Raw genomic sequence first — 17,371 nt, 5'->3', positions numbered from 1 at the left:
GCTGTTATAATACCAGAGGAAGAGAGTGAAGCACAGAGATTTAATTTTGAGTAACTCCTTCATGAAAATGGAAGGAAATACAGTCTGGCTTACTTCAACTGGGAGACTGTATTAAAAATCTATCAGCAAAGAATGATGTCTTTTAATAAAGCAGTGTTTCCAGAGTGTGGGGTGAAGACCACTTACATTAGGGTGATTTGGGGAACTTATAAAACGTTCAGATTCCTGGCTTCACCTCGGACCTACTGAACTCTCTGAGTAGAGCTTGGGACCTGCATTTGAACACCCATCACACCAGATAATTTCTATGTACACCAAAGTTTGAGAACCAGTAGAGGGCTTAATGATATTCTGGGGGGCAGTCTGAATGTGATGTTTTCTGAAAACTCCATGTGTCTGAATATTGTTTAATGTCTGCCTCCTCCATTAAATTGTGAGATCTGTGAAGACAGGGACCAGTGAGCCCACTCCTATATCCCCAGGACCCAACACAGTGTTCAAATGCAGGTCAGAAACTCAGGGGATCAGGCTCATTGACCTTTATTTTAAACTCAGGGGGTCAGGCTCATTGACCTTTATTTTAACAAGTCCTGCAGGTGAGCCTGATGCATGCTACAGTTTCAATAGTATAAAAGAATCTTTTCAGAAAAGCTATTTGCTTCTTAAGAGTAGCAACCTACTGCCTTTTTTTTCCCTTTCCACTTCAAATTGGATATTCTTTGGTCTATATGCTATGATCTATCTTTTAAGATCAGGATATATTAAATCCCAGGCATGGTTTTAAGAAAAAGAAATGTTATCCCCATTTTACAGCAGAGGAAAGTCAGGCTCATAGGATGTAAGTGACTTGGGAGGTCATATAGCTGATAAGGGACAGATCCGGAGTTTAATTCAAGATCTCTTAGACACTAATGTCCATGGTCTTCTTTATTCTTCTACTGGTTCCTCAGGTCCTGGCTTTTGTTTCCCTGGGCTGAATGAGGACTCTTCTGTCAGTTAAGGGGGGAAATCACACAGTGTCAATCTCTTTTTGCCTCACTAGCAGCATCATCTGGAGGACATCCGTCTGTGGGACCTTGTGTCTGATTAGTTTCCTGAATATACTATCTAGAAGTGGTTTAGAGGGATTCATCAGGACTTACAGGCTGGAGAGGCAGCCTGATTATTGTGGGATTGTCTCCCCTTGCATCCACCAAATAGTCTTTAAAAACCGTGTGCTTTTCCTTATTCTATTCCAATAACGAAAATAAGTCATATTTCATGGATTAGAAGAAACCAGAATAGGCCTAATGGAAGAATATTCACTGGGAGTAAATCAACATTTATGCTGAAGGCAGATCTGTGCTTTTTTAAAAACAAAGTTATGTGGGGGGTCATGCTTGTTTGGTCCAGAGCGAAGTAGTGAATATCATTCATTCATTCACCTTCTACACCTATTTAGAACTCACAGTTGTATGAATCCAAATGAACAATAGGCAACGCAAATATAGCAAGGTGAGTGCCGTGACAAAAGCAAAGGCAATATGCTATAGAAACATGTAAGAGGGCAAGCCAACCATGTGTGGGAGTCGAGGAAGGCTTCCTGTAGGAAGTGTTATCTAGGATCCGAAGATTTTTTTTTAAAGATTTTATTTATTTATTTGAGAGAGAGAGAATGAGAGATAGAGAGCACAAGAGGGAAGAGGGTCAGAGGGAGAAGCAGACTCCCTGCTGAGCGGGAGCCCGATGTGGGACTCGATCCTGGGACTCCAGGATCATGATCTGAGCCAAAGGCAGTCGCTTAACCAACTGAGCCACCCAGGCGCCCTAGGATCCAAAGATTTTTATAGATACTACCAGCCAGTGAGTGGGCAAGCAGAGAAATATAGGGAGGAAGAAGGCGTTTCTCAGAAGAAGGAACTACCTGTGAGGAGTATATGGCAGAGTCAGGCCATCTAGGTCTTGTAACTGTTCCTCAACCTATTCCTGCTCTTGGAGGAACCCAAACCAAGACGGAGGTAGAATACAGACTTTAGTCCAGGCATTCAGAATCTTGGCATTCTCATTATTCTTATTCATCACCATCATCATTATCATCATCATTATTATGTTAATATGAGAGCCACTGGGATCACAGGCTGCATTAATGTAACAATGTATTCAGAACAGGGAGAATGGAGAATCCTGTTCCTTTCTTCTTAAAATACATCTGAGATTCACTTCTGATGACTCCATGTAAAGAGGATCCTGATAAAGTATAGTGTGTTCAGAGGTAAGAAATGAAAAATACCTCATTTGAGGAATATCTAAAAGAACTGGAAGGCTTATTCAATTCTTAATTGCTATTATTAAAGGAGGGCTTCCATGACATCCAATTGTAGGTGGTCCATAAAACTGTCATAGCGCCCCCTCTTTTTTTTTAAAGATTTTATTTATTTATTTGACAGAGAGAGACACAGCGAGAGAGGGAACACAAGCAGGGGGAGTGGGAGAGGGAGAAGAAGGCTTCCCGCCAAGCAGGGAGCCCAATGCGGGGCTCAATCCCAAGACCCCGGGATCATGACCTGAGTTGAAGGCAGACGCTTAACGACTGAGGCACCCAGGCGCCCCTCATAGCACCCTTTAAACTGTAAGTTTCATTGGAGTAAGGACCAAGTTTGTCTTGCTTACTGTGGGTTTCCTGGTGCCCACCACAGTGCCTGGTACATAATAAGAGCTCAATAGATATTTGTCAAATGAATGAATGGCTTGGACACAGTTCCATGTTAACTGCAAGGCTTTTCCAGGCTCTGTATTATTCCCACCATTTCCAAAGGTGGTTGTTCTCCCTCTCAACTAGATAGTCAAAGCACATTGCATCATTGTGGTTGGCTTCCATGGTGTATCTGTGGACAAATCCTTTAAGAAACTACCTGCAAGTAAGATGCGGTGTCTAATGGTTCTGCAGTATAGCTTGGGGAGTTTGTCTTTCATAATCTGTTTTATGCATCATGAACCAAAATTTATCATTGGAATCAAAGATGAGAAAGTGACACCACATTTTTCAGATCCAAAGGCCTGGGAATTGACCCCTTTGCCTAATCTACTGGTAAGTGCTCTGAGCCTGCACAAGAGGAAAGTGGGTATAAGTGAAGATTTTAATCATAGAGCTGATGGGTTCAAAGCATCCTAAGCAGTTTTCTGAACTCCTTGAGCATCAGACATTCTTCCAACAGACTTTGGAGACCATTTGGTCCAACATCTTCATTTTTTTATATAGGTCAACTTGAGTCCCAAAAAGTAGTGTCTTTTTCCCATTAAAGCATCTTATTAGTGGCAGAGCTGGTAACTTTACTCAAAGACCTGCTTTTTTTCACCATGCTCTGCTATTTTTCTGCTATTCTTTCTTCTCTACCTGTGTTAAGCTAAGTATTCACCTTTCTCTAAAAATCAAAGATGGGCAAAAACATTAGGCTGTCTTTCTTCAATTTCCTCTTCTAGAATCATGTCCTTCGCAGTCACTTCTTTTCATATACAGCCTATAGCAGATTTCCCCCTCCCCACCTCCATTATCTCCCCTTTGGGTTTATTCTTTAGCCAAAATAGCCTATTTAACTTGTAATAATCATTTATATCTTGGTTTTCTGGGGAAGTCACCCTGAAGATCTGGACTTTCAAAGAGTAAGAAAATACTCAGCTTCCATGACTTCTTGTTCATTTTTCTAATATTAATGCATTTAAATACATAAAATACAGCACTCATCGCAAGCGGCTGCTCATTTATAAAGTTTCTGGCACCAGCCACCAAGACTTGAGTTTTTGAAAATCGAATGATTGGCGCTCTTCTTTTTAATCTCGATTTTTCATATTCATCATATGAATGCTTATTTATAACTAGGTCTAGGTTGCAGGCTGAATGGTTTGAAGACTAAAAAGCTTCTCCACTTCATATTATAATTCCATTAGCTTCTTAAACAATCTAGAGTCAGACACATAATCTTTTTCATAAAGGCATTTGTCCCAGGAACCTCCTACAAAATAAATTCAAGACTAGCACACTTAAGATGCCAGGAATCAACAGCTATTGAACAAACAGATTAGTTTACCAGGAAACCAGTTTTTACCCTGAAGATTTGAAAATATAATTCCTTTCATAAATGGAAAGCAAGACAGGTAAGTTTTGATACAGAGACATTTGGAACATAAGTCATGTTTACAGTGAAGGAGGTGGGCAATCTGAGGAACACTCATGGGGAGAGTGAGTAGTAAAAGGATACTTATGAGGTTACTTTAATAAAACTTACATTCTTCCTCCTTTTGCATAGGGACAGACTAGATAGAAAAAAAAAAACTATGAATCTTTGAAATTTCCACTTCAGTCATCTATTTTATTTTATCACCAAGCACTTCATGAACACTTATTATGTACAGGCTTGGTGGGCACGGTGTGGGAAGAAGAAAGAGAGGCACAGTGTTTGGTCTCTACCTTGTTAAATTCATAATATAGAGATGGGGGAAACACATAACTAAAGGATGCAAAATAAGGCAGAGTTAAATGTAATCTGCAATAGAGGAGCATGTTTAAAGTGAGGGCATGAAGAGGAAGAAATGATAAATTTCAACAGTGTCAACTCTCCTTCACAGGCATCTCTGTGTTACCTCTCAGACTCTATTTTTAAGGTTAGGGAGAAGGATATCCTTTCTTTAGAGACAATGTAGACGAGAAGTTAATCGCCTTCAAATGATCTTCAGGATTGAGGACAAATAGGTGTTTCTGTGTCAGTCCTGCTAGGACAGTTTCTCTCTTGAACATGAAAACATTCGAAACTTACCTTCTTTGCACTACCTCGTCACTGATTCCCTTTGTTAGATACCCCAAAGAAGCTTTTGTGATCATTTTTTCTTGCATCCTCAAGTCTTTGCTCTCTCCTTTGATTTCAACCTATTGGTAGGAAGGGAAACTATGGCTTTTCTGTATTAGCCCCAAAATGCAAATACTGGGCAAATAAAAAATTCTAGTACAACTAAAGTTAAAACAGACTCCAGAATTCAGGTTTTTAACTGTTTCACTATACTCTCTTCCAAAGGAGACTCAGATGGAAACATCTGGTCCTCAAAGTCTTCATCTGGATTTTTAATGAATGGCAACATATTTTGAAAAAAACCTACAAAACAAACCCTTCCATTAATTCTTACCTCAACACACTGCTTTAGTTTTATTTTAGCATTTTGAGTCATCAGTCAAATCATGCCAGGTGTTGAGGTTGAGCAAGCTTGAGAGGGAGCCTTTATCTTAGCTTTCTAAGATCCAGTATTAGGATGAGAACTTCTCATCTGGATCAAAAGTTCTCTAGAGAAGTCTGTATCTAAGAAAAAGTAGTTGGAGGGCATTTGTGATGAGCACTTGGTGTTATGTGTAAGTGATGAATCACTAAATTCTACACCTGCCATATGTGTTAACTTACTAGAATTTAAATAAAAACTTGAATAAAAAAAAGAAAGAGAAAAGGTAATTGCTTATGCTGAGTTACAACAATGTGGGGCAGGGTACAAGCATTGTCTCTGTAGATTAATGCTTCGTGTTTCCTCTTGTTTTCTCTCTTAGGTTATCTTCTGACTTATTTCAACTGGGCATTTTGTTTTGTCCAAATACATCTAAGGAATTGACATTGATTTTCTGAGCATTGGGCCCACAGTTTCTAGAGTGGGGTTTTCTATCTCATAGGTAATTCCAGATATCACACTTGGAGATGAACATGTTGGCCACTGATCTATTCATTAGCGGGAAAATGTATTTCAGTTTAGGAAGAGAGAACTTTAACTCTGGTGCCTCCAAGGATGATAGGTGAGAAGGGCTGCCCTGAGAGTTGAGAGCATTGCTGTGCTTTATAGAAGATGAGACATAACAATAAATCTTGCTGTAATGCCATGGAAGAGCTTGTTCCTCATATTTGCTTTGGAATAGAGCTCTGTTTTAGTTTGAATGCATTTCAACTCTGATGCTTGAAATATTAACATTTTATTCTCAAATCTGCTTACAAATCACAAATCATACTGGTAAATATTCATGGATCATGCTCTTTTGCTTCCTAGGAAAGCATGAAGGCTAGAAAAAAAACCTTATGGGGTCAGAACTTGGGATGTGGTGGGAGATAAGATTGAGTATCAGCAGAGTTAAGCTGGCAATAAATTTGAGTTTCCATTTGTGGAGCTTGGTTACAAAATAACTTCAAAGCACTTTCAGAGATGAATGATGTTGGGAAAAGGTGAAGCCAAACTTGGCTTTGGATTGGCTTCAATCTAGGCACTTACAGGCTGAGATGCTAGAGAATCGATAGCAGTGGTGTCTCATATAACACCTTGCCTTGCACTTTGTAGAATGCTTTAGAATTTTCCAACCACTTGCCCATTTTTTTTTTGTTGTTACCAGATCCTGTGAGGTGTATTATTAACCCCATTTCCAAGATAAAGAGACTGATGTTATTTGATTTTAAAAGACTTGCCCATGTTCATAAGGCGAATAACTCAAAAAATGAGACCTGGATCTCAGATCCATTGACTACTTACTGGTCTAGGATTCATTTAGGATTCAGATAAAAATACCTCTTCCTCTGGCAGGCTCTTCTGTCCACCTAAATCTGGGTTAGATAAACATCTCTGGGCTCCAAAAAGTACTCTATAACAGCCTAGCTCTCATCATATTGGCTTATAATGAATTATTTCCTTGACTTTATTTTCCACTGGACTATGAGGCTCCATGAGAGAAGTGGCTTGTTTACTGTTGTAACATCAACACATGAGGCCTGGTACATATTAAGTGTTCTTTAAGTGAACTGAATTCCAACACTTATTTTGCCAAAACAAGTAGGACAGTAAAGCCCTCACTTTTAAATTGACACACTCCAAATCTGGATAGATTGGGTGTCTCCCAATAAGAGCAAGTTACTGGTGCTATCCTCTTAAATATCTCATTGTAGATGCCCAAAGGAGGAGACTCAAAAATTCTTTTTAACACAGACCATGGTTCTGCTTTGGGAACTGAGCCTGTTTCATTCCCGGCTGAAGGGCATTTATGCCCATTTGGTAACTCAAGCTGGTAAAGGAATGAGAGATCACCAAAGTTCTCTGAGCACAGAACATTTCCTGCTTTCACTCACCAATGCTCAAAACCCTGCAGAAGAAGGATGTGTATATTTAACTCTCTAGAAAAGCTATATCTATTCCCCAAACCAGTCATTCTCTGCCAGGCAGATAATTGTGATGATGAGGTTGGCAGAGGTGACAGATGATGTCTTATCATCCCAGATGGAAAAGGAGTGAACGTTGAGTGAAGATAAACAATGAAAAGATCCATTTAAAACCCATAACCTGTGTGATTCAAAATTGGAAGTGGGACTTAGGAGCTCACTCCCCTTTGGAAATTTGTGAATTCTACCCTGTTTCTGTGAGATTCTCCAATGTAACCAGCACAGCCAGAGTTGGCTGGACTCCTAGGTACAATGCATAGTCCATCTGTTTGGTGTGAGCTTGGAGAATGAGTTTTGTGCATGGGACAAGTTCCAGTTGAATTTAGATTTCCTACAGATATTGAAGATGTGATTGTAAGTCCTGAATTCAATGAGCCTTAAGAGTTAGAGAGTCTCACAGTGGGCCATCCCCACCGCAACTTTTCAGTCCATACACAACAGTGGTTCAGAAGGATATACTCTGCTATAAGGCTGACAAATCTAGCTTAGCACAATTCCTGGCTTATAGTAGGTATTTTAATAACTATTTCTTTAATAATAATAGTAATAGCATATCTTTAGTACTTCTATACATCAGGTGATGGGCCAAGTCCGTCCGTCCTTCCTTCCTTCCTTTCTTCCTTCCATTTTTTATTTCTTTCTTCCCTCCCTTTCTTCTGTGCTTTCCTCTCACCCATCCTCCCACCCCTCCTCCTTACCTCTCTCCCTCCTTCCCTTCTTTCTTTCCCACAAATGTTCATTGAGTTCCCTCTACTATTAGGTACTTTTCTAACAGCTCTGGCTATAGTAATAAACAAGTGACATTATGCACCTTAAATTCTAGTTGGAGTGATAGTAATAATCAGGTAAACAAACAGCTTCAGATAGTGACTCAAGAAGGAAGGACTACTTTTCTTTGAGTGTACAGGGAGGACTTCTGTGTGGGAAAAACATTTGAACTGACATTCTTTTAGTGGGGGAAGTTTTCCAGGCAGATGAGTATTCCAAGATAAATGTCCCAGATGAACCAGACTTTCTTTGTGAAATAAAAAGAAGCCAGCATCTCTGGAACAAGATGTACAATGGGAGAGAGTACTTCATGCTTGAGGTTGGAGAGGAAAGCAGATGGTAGATCATATAGAGATGTTGTAGGCCATGGTGAATAGGGTTTCAGTGCATTATCTTCTTTAATCAACACAATAACCCTGAGATATAGGTGCTGTTTGTAGCTCTATTTGCAGAAAAGAAAAGTGAGATTTACAGGGGTGAGATAGCATCAGGGTCACATCACTGGCAAGTCAGAGTCCAGATTTGAACCCAGGCAGCCTGACTCCAGAACTCACTCCACCGTCCCAATGTAAATCCAGACATTATTTACAGCACCTTAGAATCACCCCCTTTTCACACATCAAACCATTCATCCTTCCATGTTCCCATTCCCAACAGGTACTAGCATGGGTATAGGAATTGGGGTCAAACAATTTTAGCTTAAAATCTCAGCTCAGCCTAGACTGGCTGTATGACCTTGGTAAGTCATCATTCCTTGGGGCTTCAGTTTTCTCATCTGTAAAATAACACTAATACTATTACTTTCTTCCCACCAACACCACCCTTTCTTAGGGTGTTGTGAGAATAAAGTGATAATTTTCTCATGGTTAATGCAATTTGCTCATGAACCACAGACTAAACCAAACTGAACCAAACCAAACCAAACCAAACCAAACCAAACCAAACCAAACCAAACCACTACTACATAGGCCGATTTGCCACAAACAATGTCTCCTTCCTCTTTTCTCCCACACTCCTATCTGGGTTGCAGACCACTATTACTATCACCCAAACCTTCTGAGTCAGACTCTAGAGATGGAGTCAGAAAGGTACATTTTAATACACTCCCCTGATTCTGCACAAACCAGAGTTTAAGATCACTGAAATAGACCATGAACCAAGATTCAAGGGGATCTTGGTAGATGTCTCTATCAACCTTAGAAACTGAAACTATGTTTGCAAATATACACAGTGTTGGGGTTTAGTGATATTTTGGATAGTTTCAATGCTATTTCAATGGTATTGCAGTCAGAGTTTTGGTAGTATGATTATCCTTCCCTGCTACTGCCCATCTCCCATATTCTCTTGCCCTCACAACATTCCAATGTAAATCACATGAAAAGAAAAATAGTCAAACGGTATTTAACATACAATGTGTAATAACTCTCAGTACCCAACTATGGTAAAGGCTAGTCTGATTCACCTGTTTATGTTCAAGTCCTAAAATTTAATTCCAATGTTGACATCTCAAGCTCAATCTTCAGTAGACACTTCAAATTCAATATGTACAAAGCCAAACTCATTATTGTTCCTCTAAATCTCCTCCTTCAATAACATTCCTCATCTGGGAAAAAAACCTATCTATCCTTCCAACTGCTCGGACATGGAGGGATCAGTGGCTCTTCTATTTTCCTCATAGCTGATAGCAACAAATCATGTTGATTTTATCTTCAAAACGTACCCAAGGTGTGAGTTTCCAACAACACTGCTGCCACTACTCTGAGCTGAGACATCATCATCTTTGCCTAACGTTTTGCAAGAGCCACCTACCTGGCTCCCTTATTCCTGTCCTTGTAATTTCAAGTCTATTCTCAACGGAGCAGCCAGAGAACCCATTAGAAACCTGAATCACGTTAAGGTACGGTCTTGCCTCACTCTCTAGATGTGGAGTTTCTGCAAAACATTTCATAAGGCAAAATAGTGTAGAGCAAAGAGTACATCCCACTTTCCAAATGTTCACACTAGGAGAATTTGCTTTTAGGAAAGGCCTACATTTGTACAGTAACAGCTTTTCTAATGAAATCAAAAATTCTCTTCCGATTTCTTTGTTAGCTAAAGTTGGGCACTAAAGTAGATTATTCCTAGAAGTGAATTGGCGTGACTCAAACTTTAGGAAAGCAGGGATACCTGGGTCTGTAGTAGGCTGGATAATGCCCTCCGATATGTCCACGTCCAAATCCTCAGAATCCATGAATGTTACCATATATGGCAAAAAGAGATGTTGCAGATATGAATACATTAAGGATTTTGAGCTGAGGCAATACTCTTGGATTTTGGCGGGGGGTAGCTGATGTAACTACAACCGTCTTTATAAGAGGGAGCTGGAACAGTCAGAGTCAGGGGAAAAGGTGGTATAACAACGCAAACAGAAACTGAAGCCATGTGCATTGAAAATGAAGGAAGAGGCCACAAGCTAAGGCATACACTAACTATGAAAAAAAAGAAAAAAAGGAAATAGATTCTCTCCTCGCAACCTCCAGAAGGAACCTTCCCTGCCAATACTTTGACCTCAGTCCAGTAAAACTGATTTTGGAATTCTGACTTCCAGAACTGTGAAAGAATACACTCGTTGTTTAAAGCTGTTAAGTTTGTAGTAATTTGTAACAGCAGCAATAGAAAATGAACACAGCTCTTCTTTATTCCCCCTGAACCTGCGTAAAATCCAAAGTCATCACAATGACCTACAAGCACCCAAGCAATCTGCTCCCCACTATGCACATCAAAACGTGGACCTCATCTGCTATCACTCCTCCCTCTGGTCACTCTGTTCTAGCCACTTGGCCTCCTTACTACTCCTCAGACACCCAGTCATGCCCCCTACTTTTTGCCTTTGCTCCTTTCCATCTCCGTAGTGCCTTTCTCCCAAAATAGCCACCTCATTGGATATTTGCTTCCTAGTGTACTGTTCAACTGTCACCTTCTCATTGAGGGCTTTCCGGACCGCTTTACCTGAAATCAGAACAGTTCTTTTCACCCCTTTATTCCCTGTCCCACTTGCATGCTTTAAGTTTTTCCAAAGCACTTATCACCATCCATCTGAATAACTCTAGGTTTTACTTATCAAAAAAATATAAGATCTATTTTTTTCTGTGCTTTGTACATGGCTAATGCCTACCACCCACCACGATGCTTGCACACAGTAGGTGCTCGAAATATTTTTGTTAATTGGAAGGAGCTGAAATGAATAAAATTCTAACCCGGCACAATGTCCAGCATGATTTGGCATGAAGGCAGAGAGCAATGGCTAGGTTCCAAGGAGAACCCTGACTCAGCTAAGTGAAAGTTTTAAGAAGTTTAAGAAGAGGAGAGGCAGCTGACCTGACAAGTCCTGCCAAGGAAAGTCCTCATCTGACTTACTAACCACGCTGTGTGTATTGGAAGGCATAGAATAAGAGGAGCATAACATGGGTTAAGTCTCTAATCCATTAATACTCATGGCACAATTATTTCTTCATTTCTGACCAGTTATGTTAGCAATCCCCCCCCCCCTCCACTTCCCTTGAAAGGAAACCTGGAAAGGGAGTGCATAGAGATGGGAATTAAATTTTCTTTCCCCTGTATTGGGTTATTTTTAAACTCTTCAGAAAGTCTCAAGGAAATGAATTAATGAGGAACCCACAAATTTCCAGACTTTCAATGACAAAGGATGATCTGTGAGTAAAGTTTAGCTTCCTTTTCAGCATAAGGATGTATTCTATGCAAATTAAAAGCTCCTTAGTGGTCACCCTTAGTAATGGCATAATATACTGCATTACACACACACATCACACCATACAGTGCAAGGGAAATTGATACCTTTGGGACCTACACCATGGATTGGAACCAAAGCTGGCCAGAGCAGCTACAGGGATGGCAGGTAGTCTAGCTTATCTGTCAGTTCTCAAATAGTTGCCTGAAGCTCTGAGTCCTCATCTAGAAGCAGTAGGAGAAAATGTTATGCTGAATTAGTGATGCTGGCCATGAGCATAGGAAAGCCACATGTGTCACAATCTTGCTTGCTTTGAATTAGAGAAAACATTTGGGAGATTAGAATTTGCAAAACAAACTAATGGAAACCACTGTGTATTTTACATCCCTTTCTCTTCCATGGATCACCATTCCTGCCTAATATCCTGTTAGGAACAAAGAAGGCAGGTTAGAATGAATTTACCGGACCTGGTTGAAACTACATAGTAAATGAATGAAAGAGCAAAAAGGCCCAAGGTTTGCAACAACTCTGGTTATCATCAGTGACTGCATGTGACATATTCAAGGATGGGCACTTACAGAACAATACTTTGTGTGGAGCTTCCATGAATGAACAAAAACCTATTTTCCTCATCTTGATCTATCATTTCTCACCACATGTGCTATTTATCAGAAAATTGGCTCGCTAGTCGCCAAATATGTGATGGTTATTGATAAGACAAGAAGACAAAACTGAAAGGAAAATGGAAATCAGGCAGCCAGAAAAGCACCCTGCCTCTAATCTTCTTCATTATTGTGGTGGATTGCCCAATCCTTTCTGCTCTTGAAGTTGGCTTTGAGTCAGCCTCCTATGGAGACCTGCTGATTGTGTTACAAATATGGGTTTGACATGTAGCAGATGAGGATTTTTCAAAACACATGTTCAGTGAAGAAGGAGATCACAGCTTAAATGAGATCAACACAGGCTCTTGGCCTGGCTTAGATGGGAGGACCTGGTATGTAATCTCCTGGAGGGTCATGCAGATACACCTGGGAACAACTATATCTTCTTAGTGACCTCCAGGTCTTGAGTCCCTTGACATGGGGGCCCTTCCTTAGGTTCTCCCACGATCTGTCAGGGTTTTAGCCTCTTCTGGCAATTCTCAAATATGTTTCTATCATCCTCCCTCATCATTTCTCCGCCTTGAAATTATCTTGTGGATAATCCTGGCAGCTGGTCTCACGCAATGCTGCTCTGGGTAGTCGCAGAGCTTCTGATGGTAGAATCTTTTCCTGCAGGTTTTACTCCTGATGGTGGGGAGAGTGTATGCCAGATGACCAGGCAGAACAGATGGCCTCACTTTTTGTCTGGTTCCTATTTAAAATCAGGTTCTTCTCTTCTTATGTCACATATGTCAAAAGCTACTCCTTCTAAGCAATATTTACTTTCATTACTTATTCCTAGACTCAGATTTACCCTGGAAGAAAATTTAGATGTTATAAAAAATTTTTTTTAAAGATTTATTTATTTGACAGAGAGAGACACAGCAAGAGAGGGAACACAAGCAGGGGGAGTGGGAGAGGGAGAAGCAGGCTTCCTGCTGAGCAGGGAGCCTGATGTGGGGCTCCATCCCGGGACCCTGGGATCATGACCTGAGCCGAAGGCAGATGCCTAACAACTGAGCCACCCAGGCGCCGCAAAAATGTTTTAAATGTATTTATTTTATAAATTAAAAATGCACATGGTGAAGTAAATTCTAAAAACACACAGAAAGGCATGAAATAGAAGATAAAAGTCTCTTGTCTCTACTTCTCCTAAAGGACACTGATAAACTTTCTTATGTATCTCTCTAGAAATGAATTTCTATTTATATCTATATCCTCCTATCCTTTTTCTAATTCTAAGAATTGGGGTAACACTGTGCATACTTGTCTACAATCAACCTTTTATTTTTAATAATAATTATTTTTTTGCTGTGGAAAATCTTTTTGTTTTGATGAAGTCTCAAAAGTTGATTTTTGCTTTTGCTTTCCTTGCCTCAGGAAACATATTTAGAAAGAAGTTGCTATGGCCAATGTCAAAGAGGTTGCTGACTGTGTTCTTCTCTAGGATTTTGATGGTTTCAAGTCTCATATTTAGCTCTTTAACAGATTTTGAATTTATGTTTGTGTTTGGTGTAATAAAGTGGTCCAATTTCAATCTTTTGCATGTTGCTGTCCAGTTTTCCCAACACTATTTGTTGAAGAGACTTTTCACATTAGATATTCTTTCCTGTTTTTGAAGATTAATTGACCAGATAGTTGTGGGCTCATTTCTGTTTTCTATTCTGTTCTACTGATCTATGTGTCAGTTTTTATGTCAGTACTATACTGTTTTGATCACTACAGCTTTGTAATATAACTTGAAGTCTGGATTTTTGATGTCTCCAGCTTTGTTTTTCTTTTTCAAGATTGCTTTGGCTATTTGGAGTCTTCTGTGGTTCCATACAAATTTTAGTACTGAGTGTTATCTGCAACTAATGAATTGTTGAACACTGCATCAAAAACTAAAGAGCGAAATGAGTCAATCAGAGAAAAACAATTATCATATGATCACACTGATATGAAGATTTTGAGAAACAAGACAGAGGATCATAGGGGAAGGGAGGGAAAAATGGAACAAGACAAAACCAGAGAGGGAGACAAACCATAAGAGACTCTTAATCTCAGGAAACAAACTGAGGGTTGCTGGAGTGGAGGGGGGTGGGAGGGATGGGGTGGCTGGGTGATGGACACTGGGGAGGGTATGAGCTATGGTGAGCGCTATGAATTGTGTAAGACTGATGAATCACAGATCTGTACCTCTGAAACAAATAATACATTATATGTTAATAAAAAAAACCTAATGAGGTATTATATGTTGGCTAATTGAACATAATAAAAAAATTAGGATTGTTTGTTCTAGCTCTGTGAAAAATGCTGGTGGTATTTTGATAGGGATTGCATTAAATGTGTAGATTGCTGTGGGTGGCATGGACATTTTAACAATATTTGTTCTTCCAATCATGAGCATGGAATGTTTTTCCATTTCTCTGTGTCATCTTCAATTTCTTTCATCAGTGTTTTATGGTTTTCAGAGTACAGGTCTTTCACCTCTTTGGTTAGGTTTATTTCTAGGTATCTTATTATTTTTGGTGCAATTGTAAATGGGATTGATCCCTCAGTTTCTCTTTCTGCTGCTTTATTACTGGTATAGCTTCTGCACAGTGAAGAAAACAATCAATAAAACTAAAAGGCAACCTGTAGAATTGAAGAAAATATTTGCAAATGATATATCTGATAAAGGGTTAGTCAAAATATATAAAGAACTTATAAAACTCAAAACTCATAAAATGAATAATCCAATTAAAATTGGGCAGAAGACACGTATAGACATTTCTCCAAAGAAGACATACAGATGGCCAACAGACACATGAAAAGATGCTCAACATCACTCATCATCCAGGAAATACAAATCAAAACTACAATGAGATATCATCTCATACATGTCACAATGGCTAAAATCAACAACACAAGAAACAACAGGTGTTGGCGAGGATATGGAGAAAGGGGAACACTCTTGCACTGTTGGTGGGAATGCAAATTGGTGCAGTCACTCTGGAAAACAGTATGGTAGTTCCTCAAAAAGTTAAAAATAGAACTACCCTATGATCTAGCAATCACACTACTAGGCATTTACCTAAAGAATACAAAAATACCAATTCAAAGGGAAACATGAAACCCTTATGTTTACAGCGGCATTATCTACAACAGCTAAATTATGGAAACAGCCCAAGTTTCCATCAATTGATGAATGGATAAAAATATACACACATATATATATAGTATATATATATAGTATATATATTATACATAGTATAATATATAATGGAATTTTACTCAGCCATAAAAAGAATGAAAACTTGTCATTTGCAATGATGTGAATGGAACTAGAGGGTATTATGTTAAGAGAAATAAGTTAGAGAAAGAGAAGTAACATATGATTTCACTCATATGTAGAATTTGAGAAACAAAACAAATGAGCAAAGGGAAAATAAAAGGAGAGAGTATAACAAATCAAGAAACAGACTCTTAACTATGGAGAACAAACTGATAGATATTGGAAGGGAGGTGGGCGGGAGGATGGATTAAATAGGTCATGGGGATTAAGGAGTACACTTGCTGTGATGAGCACTGGGTATTGTATGGAAGAGCTGAATCACTATATTGTACACTTGAAACTAATATTACATGGCATGTTAACTAACTAGAATTTAAATAAAAACTTAAAAAAGAAAACCAACACTGGGAATCCACAGCACGTACACTTTCATACCATTTCATAGTGCACCAATATGATATTTTTATGTCATTAAATACTTTTAAAACAAAATTAAAATTAAAATTAAAAAATAATTTATCTTGGAGATGGTGTCATATAAGCAATATAATCTTATACTCTAGTCTTTTTATTAACAACATGGTATTCCATCACATAGATGTACCAGAATTTAACTCACTAGGCTCTTAAAGGTGGACATCTGTGTTATTTCTAGTAACTATCATTAGTTTTTTGATGCTACAAACATATGGGGGTGGAGGTAAGAGCACCCCTTACTTGGCCCAATTTTGCACACATCTAATAATTTTTAAAAGACTTTGCTCTCCTGTAATTCTTTAGCATCTTACCGTATTTTATTTTCTTCAGTTTTCTTTCTTTTTTGCACATTTTTAAAAATTTAAATCCAATCAGCCAACACATAGTACATCATTAGTTTCAGATGTAGTGTTCAACAATTCATCAGTTGTGTATAACCCCCAGTGCTCATCACATCACGTGCCCTCCTTAATGTCCATCACCCAGTTACCCCATCCCCCCCCACTTACCCTTTAGCAACCCTCAGTTTGTTTCCTATAGTTAGGAGTCTCTCGTGGCATTCAGTGCTTTCTAAGCTAACCCATTTATTTCTATTTACTTCCTCTCCCCCAAAATTAGAATATTGAGGTGTCATAAGAAGAAGTGGTATTATCTTATTCATCTCTGTATTGCTAGTACCCAAAACAGTGCATGTGACACAGTGGGTACTCAATAAATACCTGTTGAATTAAAAACAAAATTAACCACAACATCTCTCATAGAATGAATTTGACCATTTATAACCGAAAACTATAATGAAAACTGGCTTAAACAAAAAGGAAATTGATTATCTCACAAAACTGGAAGCTTAGCAATATGACATGTTCTAGGCATTTATTGACTTTTTTTCCCTAAGCATTTTTGATTAGTGCCTTAATAGTCACTGAGGACTTCCTATCTTTTTATTCTGTCATCTTCATCATGGGCTTTATTTTATGCAGAGTTATGTGATCAAAGATGGCTGCAGGATTTGTGGGCCCCATCTCCAGATGTGATAATGCCTAGAGGAAGAAAGTAGACTATCCCTTCCTGTATTTCTTTCCTAGAAATAATAAATTCTTTAGAAGCCTCCAGCAGGCTGTCTTATAGCATTTTATTAGCTGGACTAGTCATATGCACATTTCAGAGTCAGTCATAAGCAAGGGATGTGGAATTACCTGGTTTGGCTTAGACTAATCAATCACCTTGAGTGGAATGAGATAGTGGAGTCATACATAAATGTCCACAATACTTGAGCTCTGGAGTCAAGCTAACAGTC

At 39.0% G+C, this 17,371-nt stretch overlaps 1 long non-coding RNA gene across 1 annotated transcript in view; it reads left to right on the top strand.

The window, feature by feature from the left end:
* Positions 1 to 3,606: 3,606 nt before the first annotated feature.
* Positions 3,607 to 17,371, top strand: part of LOC141371943 (uncharacterized) — a 51,799-nt gene continuing 38,034 nt past the window's right edge. The window contains exon 1 of the long non-coding RNA XR_012377304.1: positions 3,607 to 3,639. This is a non-coding gene — a long non-coding RNA (uncharacterized lncRNA). The remainder of the gene's footprint in view (positions 3,640 to 17,371) is intronic.

The sequence above is a fragment of the Callorhinus ursinus genome, unplaced genomic scaffold (genome assembly GCF_003265705.2).
Source record: "Callorhinus ursinus isolate GAN/ISIS: 27379988/994484 unplaced genomic scaffold, GSC_fseal_2.0 scaffold3, whole genome shotgun sequence".
In the NCBI taxonomy this organism is placed as follows: domain Eukaryota; kingdom Metazoa; phylum Chordata; class Mammalia; order Carnivora; family Otariidae; genus Callorhinus; species Callorhinus ursinus.
The sequence above is the reverse complement of the archived record's forward strand: the minus strand, read 5'-3'. Positions and strand labels throughout refer to the sequence as shown.